This window comes from Taudactylus pleione, unplaced genomic scaffold (assembly GCF_031769625.1).
Source record: "Taudactylus pleione unplaced genomic scaffold, aTauple2 ptg000760l, whole genome shotgun sequence".
NCBI classification, from domain to species: domain Eukaryota; kingdom Metazoa; phylum Chordata; class Amphibia; order Anura; family Myobatrachidae; genus Taudactylus; species Taudactylus pleione.
The window spans coordinates 9,356,647-9,367,126 of NW_028285162.1; the positions used below are offsets into that span (position 1 = coordinate 9,356,647).

General features: G+C 41.0%; 1 pseudogene; it reads right to left on the minus strand.

The window, feature by feature from the left end:
• Positions 1-7,533: 7,533 nt before the first annotated feature.
• LOC148476963 (5S ribosomal RNA) lies at positions 7,534-7,652 on the minus strand (annotated as a pseudogene).
• Positions 7,653-10,480: the final 2,828 nt, after the last annotated feature.

Consider the following 10,480-nt stretch of genomic DNA (forward strand, 5'->3'; position numbering starts at 1 on the left):
AATTGTCCCAAGATCAGGTGGACTGTTTGGAGGAGGATATATCGATGGAGGAACTTTTAAATACTATTTCGGATCTACATTCTCATAAAGCTCCAGGCCCTGAAGGCTTCAGTGGAGACTACTATAAAATGCTGCGCAAAAATGCATACTATTTTTCTGCCCAAACCTGACAGAGACCCCCAGTTGGTGGTCTCTTATCGACCTATTTCCTTGCTCAATGTCGACTTCAAAATTCTAGCAAAAAGTATGGCCAATAGACTTCAATCTATTCTCCCTAACCTATTGACATCACATCAACTTGGATTCGCAAAAGGGCAAACATTCGGTCAAGGGAATCCGGTCAGTGATAGCGGCTACTGTTGTTTCTTCCCAAGATGTATCCTCCTCCAATCTACTTTTAAATCTTGATACCATCCTTTGGCCACATCTATTTGAATTTTGTCATGTAGAGCCTTTGGACAAGACTTTATTAGTTTAATGCATTATTTCTATAACTCCCTGCAGACTAATTTTCTAATTAATGGACTACTGGGGGGCATAATGAGACTACATAGAGGCACTAGGCAGTGGTGCCCAATGTCCCCTCTTCATGTTAATTTGTCATTGGACCCCCTACTTCATCTAATTCAGCAGGACTCTAATATTGGAGACATTAAGATAGGTGCTAGTGAACTTAAGGTAACAGCGTTTGCAGATGATGTATTCCTGTATTTGTCCCAGTCCTCTAATTCTATACCATATTTATTGTCTTTGCTTAATGATTTTGGAAATATTTCTGGACTCCAGGTAAATTTAGAAAAATCTATAGCTTTATATCTATGGCCTGGGTTTATTCGTCCACGCTGGCACGAAAATGTACCCTTTACCTGGGCAAAGGGGCGTTTAACAAATCTAGGAGTTCAGATAACTAAAAATCCCTCATCTCTCTATCATACTAATATATCCAGGGCTATGAAAACTTTACTTGGGGTTCTGAATGGTTGGGGACATCTCCGGCTCTCTTATCTGGGTAGGGTAAGCTTGCTCAAAATGGTAGCGATTCCACGATTAATTTACCTCTTCCAGTCTCTACCGTTATTACTTTCTCAAGAGGATATAAAAAAACTTAACACATCATTTGTCAAGTTCATTTGGAACAATAAACGTAGAAGAATTGGTCTGATTCAGCTCCATCAAAGCAAATTCAACGGAGGAATTAATTTCCCTAATATTGTCCATTATAACCATGCTGCTTTATTAAGACATTTACGAGACTGGTTGAATGTCACATCTGTCTACACTGACTTAGTCCTTGAAGAAAACTTTCTAATGGACTATAATCTAATTTTTACACCTTCATGACTGTGAAATCACTCTGGATCAGAAAGCTAACCCTCTTTTGTGGACCACACATCGGTTGTGGCACATACTACCGCACACACAGGGATTTAATGCCCATAAAACTTTATTTGTATCTCTGGTCTGAAACCCAGAATTTCAACATGGGTGTGCTACAATCCCTTTCTCAATGTGGGCAGCTTGGGGTGTTCACTCTGTGAGATGTCTGGTAGATTCTAATCTTAGGGGCCCACTCACGTTCCATCGGGCAGTTGAGAAAATTGAGTTTCTATCCTATTTTCCTTTTGCTTACTACCAAGTACAACCTTATATGACAGGTCATCAAATATTTTTCTGATAAAGACTGGGTTATCAATTTAGATGCATTACTATCTATTCCCCCACCCTCATGTAAGGTGATATCCCACCACTACTTATTTTTGCGAGAGAGTTTGGATTACAAAACTCTTCAAACACGCCAATTCCGTCAACTCACGCCTGATATTCTGCTCAAGAATTTATACGACTCCTGTTTACTTATTTCTGCTAGTTCTTATCAGGAACTATTTTTAAATGTTTATCACAGAACATATATTAGCCCACACCGTAGTTACCTGATGGGATCCTCGACCTCACATACATGCCCCCGTTGTGGGGAAGACATTGCAGATATTTTTCACTGTCTGTGGTCTTGCCCCCTGATTAGAGTTTTTTGGCTAAGGGTTCATAAATTTGCTCTGGATAATTTAATTAATTTTGTCCCTTTTGATCCTATATGGGCAATACTGGGTATTTTCCCCCAAGACCAACGTATTACAAAGGGTTGTTGCAAACTATTGTTGGCAATTAGGGCAGCCGCTAAGAAAACTATTTTACAGGTTTGGATTCAACCAGCCACTCCCCCATTTCATTATGTAAAGAAAAGTTATTTTATTTGTTCCAAATGGACTGGGTAGAAGCTTCTATAGAGAAAGAATCCAGGGTGGCTACATTTTTTGAAATATGGGAGAGCTATATTTTTACACTTCCAGTAGTTACACAACAACTCCTTATCAAATGTTTTACTTCTTCTTCGTGGTACCTCCTACGTTCGCTGGATAATGATCCACCAGTGGCTCAATAGTGGGATCCCAGACAGTGCATCCTTCACATATATTATTTATACTACTTATATTATATATGTTTTCAACATTTTGTTATCCACATTTTGCATCGTATATATATTCTGATATTTTGTTAAATCAAATTGATGATGTTTGATATTAAGTTTTCACAAACCTATTTTTGACTTATTGTCGAATTGAATTGTTTGTCTTTATGTCTCTGATTCAATAAAAAGAATAAAAAAAAAGGAAAAAATCCAATAAAAAAGGGGGTGTATATAGTGGATATAGATGGATGACTGATCCAAATGGTAATAGAAAGTTTTAATAGTCAATGATCCTCAATAGTAAGGTCCGGGATAATGTCCAGCATAAATAATTACCAGCTTGTCATGACACAGTCACATTCCACTGGGTAGGTAGTGTGTCCCCTGTTGATATGAGGACGGAATGATAGCGCTAGAGATGAAGTAAAGATGCCGGTCTGGAAATACACAGTGAGGTATCCAAATGGAGTAAATGTTGTTAGTCAGGTGCTAGACACGCTTTGCTGTACAAAGCTCACAGCTTCCTCAATAGCATATCCTTCTCAGTAACAAATGGAGAGTTTAAATACCTCTACCATGATGAAAACAAGCAGCAGCTGTGCCTTGATTGATTACTTAATCAATCCAGCCATATATCAAAACATAAAATAAACACAGGCAGTCGTGGAGATGAAGGATAGCAATTAAGTACTCAAGTCAATACACCAAATTTAGAACCTATATTATTTATTCATAAAAGGCAAATCACACATGTGATCTAGCATATACCACAGTAAAAACGGGATAAACACCCGATGTATAACAAGACATATAATCACAATAAAAGCAACACTGATGATCTCACAAAGAGATTATGATTGCATTGTTCCTCCAGCAACACTGAAATGTGCATGTGTTGCTGTAATGATTCAATCCCCTGATAATTAAAGGCTGGTAGAGCAGGATATCCCAAAACAAAGGTCTGCAGGCTCCAACACTTCACGGAAAGTGATAAGGGGGATATGTTCACCCCAGTACCTCCCCGGTACTGCGCTCAACCCGACCAGTGGGGCGCGACTTTATATGTGTGTAGAAAATCATAGAAACATGCTGTATTAATGGGATATACCTCAGTGCTGTCCTGTCTGCTCCAGCAGAATGAATGCACAATCCCCAGGAGATCCCCAGAGCATACCTCGTGCTCCTGCTGTCTAGAGATAGATAGAGAGATGGATAGATAGATATGAGAGATAGATAGATAGATAGATAGATAGATAGATAGATAGATAGATAGATAGATAGATAGATAGATATGACAGATAGATATGAGATAGATGGATAGATAGATATGAGATAGATAGATAGATAGATAGATAGATAGATAGATAGATAGATATGAGAAAGATATGAGATAGATAGATATGAGAGATAGATATATAGATAGATATGAGAGAGAGATAGATAGATATGAGAGATAGATAGATAGATAGATAGATAGATAGATAGATAGATAGATAGATAGATAGATAGATATGAGAGAGATATAGATATGAGAGAGATATAGATATGAGAGAGATAGATATGAGATAGATAGATAGATAGATAGATAGATAGATAGATAGATACAGACATGTTTTCCTAATGACGGGCTGCGGCCCGAAACATCAGATTAAAATTTATTGAATTTACATTTAGATAGACGCTGAGTGCCACCATTTCCTTACTGCGCCGCATGACTCTAGGTTTACAAGAGAAATTACATAAACTGTGCTAATATATATATATATATATATATATATATATTATTTATATATTTTATATATATATATTATATACACAGTGGCGGGCTGGCCCGGGGGGCAGGGTGCCATGTGCCCCCCGGACCGCAGCATCATGCGGGCAGTGGGCCGTGGGCCAGTGCAGTCTGTGTCACTGTGACACAGACTGCACCGCATGTGTAGCGCTGACCGGACAGAGTTCGGTCAGTGCTACACTGACAAACACACAGCCGCTGACTCTAGCAGCTGTGTATTTGTTGTAAGCAGCCACCAATGAGAGTCTGTCAGACTCTCATTAGCCTCTGCTGCGCTCACTGCGGGAGCCGCTCCATCTCCAGGCTCCTGCAGTGGGCAATGGGAGAGACGTCATGATGTCATATGATGTCTCTCCCATAATGCAGAGCAGCCCGGCCCAGGAGGACAGACTGAGGAGCAGATGGTGGCGGCGGAGCGGGGATTCAGGGAAGTGTTTTTTTTTATTTTGTTTTTTATATTATGTGTGTCTACTGGGGGGGAGGTGGGGGTCTGGCACTACAAAGGGGGGGACTACTACTACTGGGGGCACTACAAGGGGGAGGGGACTACTACTACTGGAACTACTACTACTGACGGCACTATAAGGGGACTACTACTACTACTACTGGGGGCACTACAAGGGGGGTGAGGGACTACTACTACTGGGGACACTACAAAGGGGGGGACTACTACTACTGGGGACACTACAAGGGGGAGGGGACTACTACTGGGGACTACTACTACTGGGGGCACTATAAGGGGACTACTACTACTACTACTACTGGGGGCACTACAAGGGGGGTGGGGGAGTAGTACTACTGGGGACACTACAAGGGGGGTGGGGGACTACTACTACTGGGGGCACTACAAGGGGGAGGGGACTACTACTACTGGGGACTACTACTACTGGGGGCACTATAAGGGGACTACTACTACTACTACTACTACTGGGGGCACTACAAGGGGTGTGGGGGACTACTAATACTGGGGACTACTACTACTGGGGACACTACAAGGGGGGGACTACTACTACTGGGGACACTACAAGGGGGGGGCTACTACTGGTGGGGGCACTACAAAGGGGGGGACTACTACTACTAGGGGCACTACAAAGGGGGGGACTACTAGTACTGGGGGCACTACAAAGGGGGGGGACTACTACTACTGGGGGGCACTACAAGGGGGGGCACTACTACTGGGGGCACTACTGGAGGCCTGCATAAGGGTGTTCTCTCCTGTGGCACACAGGGGCACGGCATATGGGCACTATGACAGGGGGCTGCCCTAATCTTTATTTTTACCTTACATTAATCCCATATGGACCTGCTTCCTCCCTGGAACACTTGAGGGGGGGGCGCTGTAGCACGCGTATTCTTCGGACACCCTGGCTACATGCTACTCCTCTGCCAGGGCTGCCTTCATGCATTTGCCCCCCAGGCTAAAAGTTGCCAGCCAGCCCCTGTATATATATATATATATATATATATATATATATATATATATATATGCAAATAATAAATGAATTCGGCGCCAGAACCTTAAACCAATATATAAACTGCTGGTGTATTATGCAAATGCAGGTAAAAGCCAAGGCTTAAACCTAGGGTGTCGGCTCCTATGTCAATAGTTTGTAGTGTTGGTGAATACACTACCAATCAAATTAAGAAAGGGAGTTTATTGACTGTGGGCGACCAACCTGCTAGTAATGCATAGTGATATAAATAAATATATACAAAGTGCTAAGTGCAAACGTGCTTAAAAATCAACCTGAGCAAAGAATTAAAATCATAAAGTGCTTTGTGCTTCAAGCAGCCTAAACAAATGAAGTGCTTAGTGCAATATATTTGCTTTTAATAGCATAAACCAATACAGTGAAAAGAGAAGGCTAATAGCATAAAAATAAATTTAATAGAATTTGACAAAAATAAAATGTACACAATAAAAATAGACACTGTGGTTCCTAATCAGGAGTGACCACCAGAGGCAATAAATAAGCGATAAAAAATAAAATCAATTTCAGAGGTAAAAGAAGAGTTTTAGCTTATCTGAAAAAATGGATTTGAGAGGGTCTGGATGTAAGTCTCAAGGGCAAATAGTAAGGTCCCAACGCGTTTCGTCCGTTGACTTCTTCCTGGGGATGAAAGTTGAGGAATGGTGATCACCTATTTATACACCTTCTCCTCCTTCTATTGGGGACTAAGAACTTCCGGGTCACAGTTCAAATGTGCATCCGGGTTAAATTACACGAGCTATAAACTGGCTCAGAACTTTAAAGGGGCATCTAATACCTAGGCGTCTTTAATATATAATAGCTATGGCGCTTAAAACCGCTTCCTTAAAGCCTTTTATTTCAGCCATTATGTTTTGGAATGGTTATATGCTCTGTCCTATCATACGTCTGCTTCCGCCAGACTCTTGACATCACATCCGGTCAGATGTCCCACTCCGGGATTGGCTGGTGTGCGCGTCCTATCCTCCATTGGCCCTGCATCATAACCGGTCATGTGCCTTGCCGAAAAGTGTCATCGCGCTACCGTCCTCCCGCTTGCGTGATTGCGTCATACGTCCACGTGTACGGCTCCACACTTCCTCCGACCATGTTTCTTTGTTGTGCGGTTCAATTCCTGCACATTCGCCAACACCTGTGGGAAAAAATAGATAACTTCCGCCCTTAGTTGCTGTCACTGCTGACCATCAGTTTTGGTTCCTTTAAGTCATTGGGACGGGGCTGGAAAATAATAAAGGCAATGATAAATAAGCGGATCCATACACTTATGCATGGAGCTGTCCACCACTAATAAGAAATTTTTTATACTTATTGCAAATCATCATATATTATGAATCATTATTCTATATTCCAGCCATAAAGAATAAGATATGCAAGTTTAAAAGAGAACATTAGTAAGGCTGAAATACAGCCAATAGACGCCTAACAGTAGATTAAACTGAAACAGTTGATAATTTTAACCCTTCTTGTTTCAATTGGGAGGAGAATTAAACTAATGATAATAGGGTCAAGAAGTACATGTAAAGGCTAAAAGGGAAAGCTCCTCTTGTTAGAATTCACACGGTGTTTAATTTTCCAAGTATATAGAAAGATAAGACATTCTTTCTGGAATAAAGGTTTCTGATTAGTTGATACATAAAGTCCTTTCTTTGCTTCTTCTTCTTTCTATTTTCTCACTCTTCTTCTCTTTTTGTCTGTTTCATCTTTTCATTTTCATGTGAGACTGGATTACGGTTTTCAGGTAAGTGCCTTCATGTGCTGGTAGAAGGAAAGCCTGGGAACTGCTAATACTACAACACCTGGTATTCTCAGGTGGTCCCCCATCCCAGTACTAACCAAGCCCAGTTGTGTATAGCTTCCAAGATCAGACGAGATTGGGCACATGCACACTGGTATGGCAGTAGATATTTACCCGGCTCCTCACCATTACATCTTCACATAAAATGAAGGAAAACACACATCTACTACACCTGGTATTCCTTGGGGGTCCCCCTCCCAAGTACTAACCAGGCACAATTCAAATTACCCCATTTGGGCACCCATCTGCAGATGGGAAATGATGTTATAGTAGTAGAAGAAACCGATTTGGTACATCTCAGGACTTCGTCTTAGAGGAATGGTGCGATCTCATAGTAGTCATTGAAACCTTTGGGGACCATTGTATCAAGAGTGAAAATCCAGTACATCTCACGTTTAGACAGGAGCTTTCCTAGGTCACCCCCTCTTTCACTCAACTTGACGTGTTCAATGGCCTTGAAGTTCAGGTCTTCCGGATTGGAATTATGTTTTTCAGAGAAATGTTTAGACACCGCATGGCCTTCCACTTTATTCTTGATATTCCTAATATGCTCTTGTACACGTATTTTTAATGTTCTTTTGGTTTTGCCAACATATTTTAGTCCGCAAGTGCACTCCAACAAATAGATGACAGATGTGGAATTACAGTTCATAAAACTTTTTATGGGGAACTCTTTAGAACCTGCTGAATTTAAAAAAGATTTACGCGTGGGATTTAGATATTTGCATATATTGCACCTTCCACACTTATAGCTACCCTTGCAGCTTAAAGTGCCATTCCCCTTTGCATATCATTTTTGCGCAAAAGGCTGGGTGCTAATATATCTTTTAAGTTTCTTGTCTTTCTAAAAACAATCTGTGGTTTCGGTGGAAGAATCTCCTTTAAAACAGGGTCCATAAGGAGAATGTTCCAGTTTTTTCTAAAAGATCTCTTTATTTTGTTGTCATGTCCATTGAACGTAGTAATGAATGGAACCAGATCAGTCTTGGACTTCTTCCCCTTGTACTCCAACAAGTTTAAAGGACTTTATGTATCAACTAATCAGAAACCTTTATTCCAGAAAGAAAGTCTTATCTTTCTATATACTTGGAAAATTAAACACCGTGTGAATTCTAACAAGAGGAGCTTTCCCTTTTAGCCTTTACATGTACTTCTTGACCCTATTATCATTAGTTTAATTCTCCTCCCAATTGAAACAAGAAGGGTTAAAATTATCAACTGTTTCAGTTTAATCTACTGTTAGGCATCTATTGGCTGTATTTCAGCCTTACTAATGTTCTCTTTTAAACTTGCATATCTAATTCTTTATGACTGGAATATAGAATAATGATTCATAATATATGATGATTTGCAATAAGTATAAAAAATTTCTTATTAGTGGTGGACAGCTCCATGCATAAGTGTATGGATCCGCTTATTTATCATTGCCTTTATTATTTTCCAGCCCCGTCTCAATGACTTAAAGGAACCAAAACTGATGGTCAGCAGTGACGGCAACTAAGGGCGGAAGTTATCTATTTTTTCCCACAGGTGTTGGCGAATGTGCAGGAATTGAACCGCACAACAAAGAAACATGGTCGGAGGAAGTGTGGAGCCATACACGTGACCACGTCACATGGACGTTTGACGCAATCACGCAAGCGGGAGGACGGTAGCGCGATGACACTTGGCGGCAAGGCACATGACCGGTTATGACGCAGGGCCAATGGAGGATAGGACGCGCACACCAGCCAATCCCGGAGTGGGACATCTGACCGGACGTGATGTCAAGAGCCTGGCGGAAGCAGACGTATGATAGGACAGAGCATATAACCATTCCAAAACATAATGGCTGAAATAAAAGGCTTTAAGGAAGCGGTTTTAAGCACCATGGCTATTATATATTAAAGACGCCTAGGTATTAGATGCCCCTTTAAAGTTCTGAGCCAGTTTATAGCTCGTGTAATTTAACCCGGATGCACATTTGAACTGTGACCCGGAAGTTCTTAGTCCCCAATAGAAGGAGGAGAAGGTGTATAAATAGGTGATCACCATTCCTCAACTTTCATCCCCAGGAAGAAGTCAACGGACGAAACGCGTTGGGACCTTACTATTTGCCCTTGAGACTTACATCCAGACCCTCTCAAATCCATTTTTTCAGATAAGCTAAAACTCTTCTTTTACCTCTGAAATTGATTTTATTTTTTATCGCTTATTTATTGCCTCTGGTGGTCACTCCTGATAGGAACCACAGTGTCTATTTTTATTGTGTACATTTTATTTTTGTCAAATTCTATTAAATTTATTTTTATGCTATTAGCCTTCTCTTTTCACTGTATTGGTTTATGCTGTTAAAAGCAAATATATTGCACTAAGCACTTCATTTGTTTAGGCTGCTTGAAGCACAAAGCACTTTATGATTTTAATTCTTTGTTCAGGTTGATTTTTAAGCACGTTTGCACTTAGCACTTTGTATATATTTATATCACTATGCATTACTAGCAGGTTGGTCGCCTACAGTCAATAAACTCCCTTTCTTAATATATATATATATATATATATATATAAACTTATAAGTGATTATATATATTAATTATGTCTAAGACCAGCCTGCCAGCCCCAGGCTCTCTGTGTCAGACTCAACAGCATGGGCCAAAACTCCTCTCTTCCCAGTGAAGTGCCCAGTAGGTGGGTGGCCTCCACTCTATCTTCTTCTGTGACTGTCTGTCTCCCAGCCTGAGCTAGCTAACTTACCTGAGATACTAGGTCCCTGCTGCCTTCTTTCTTAATGCTGCTGGTCTGATGCAGAGACTTTTCCGAAGGGCACTGGACGGCAGCTAATATGGAGGCAGAGCTGTGAGTCATCACTCAAGGCTCTGCACCGCAAAGGCCAATGGGAGGAGTAGCCATGGCTGGGCATGTGCAGCATGCCCTCCTGCGGCCATCTTGCTTGTCTC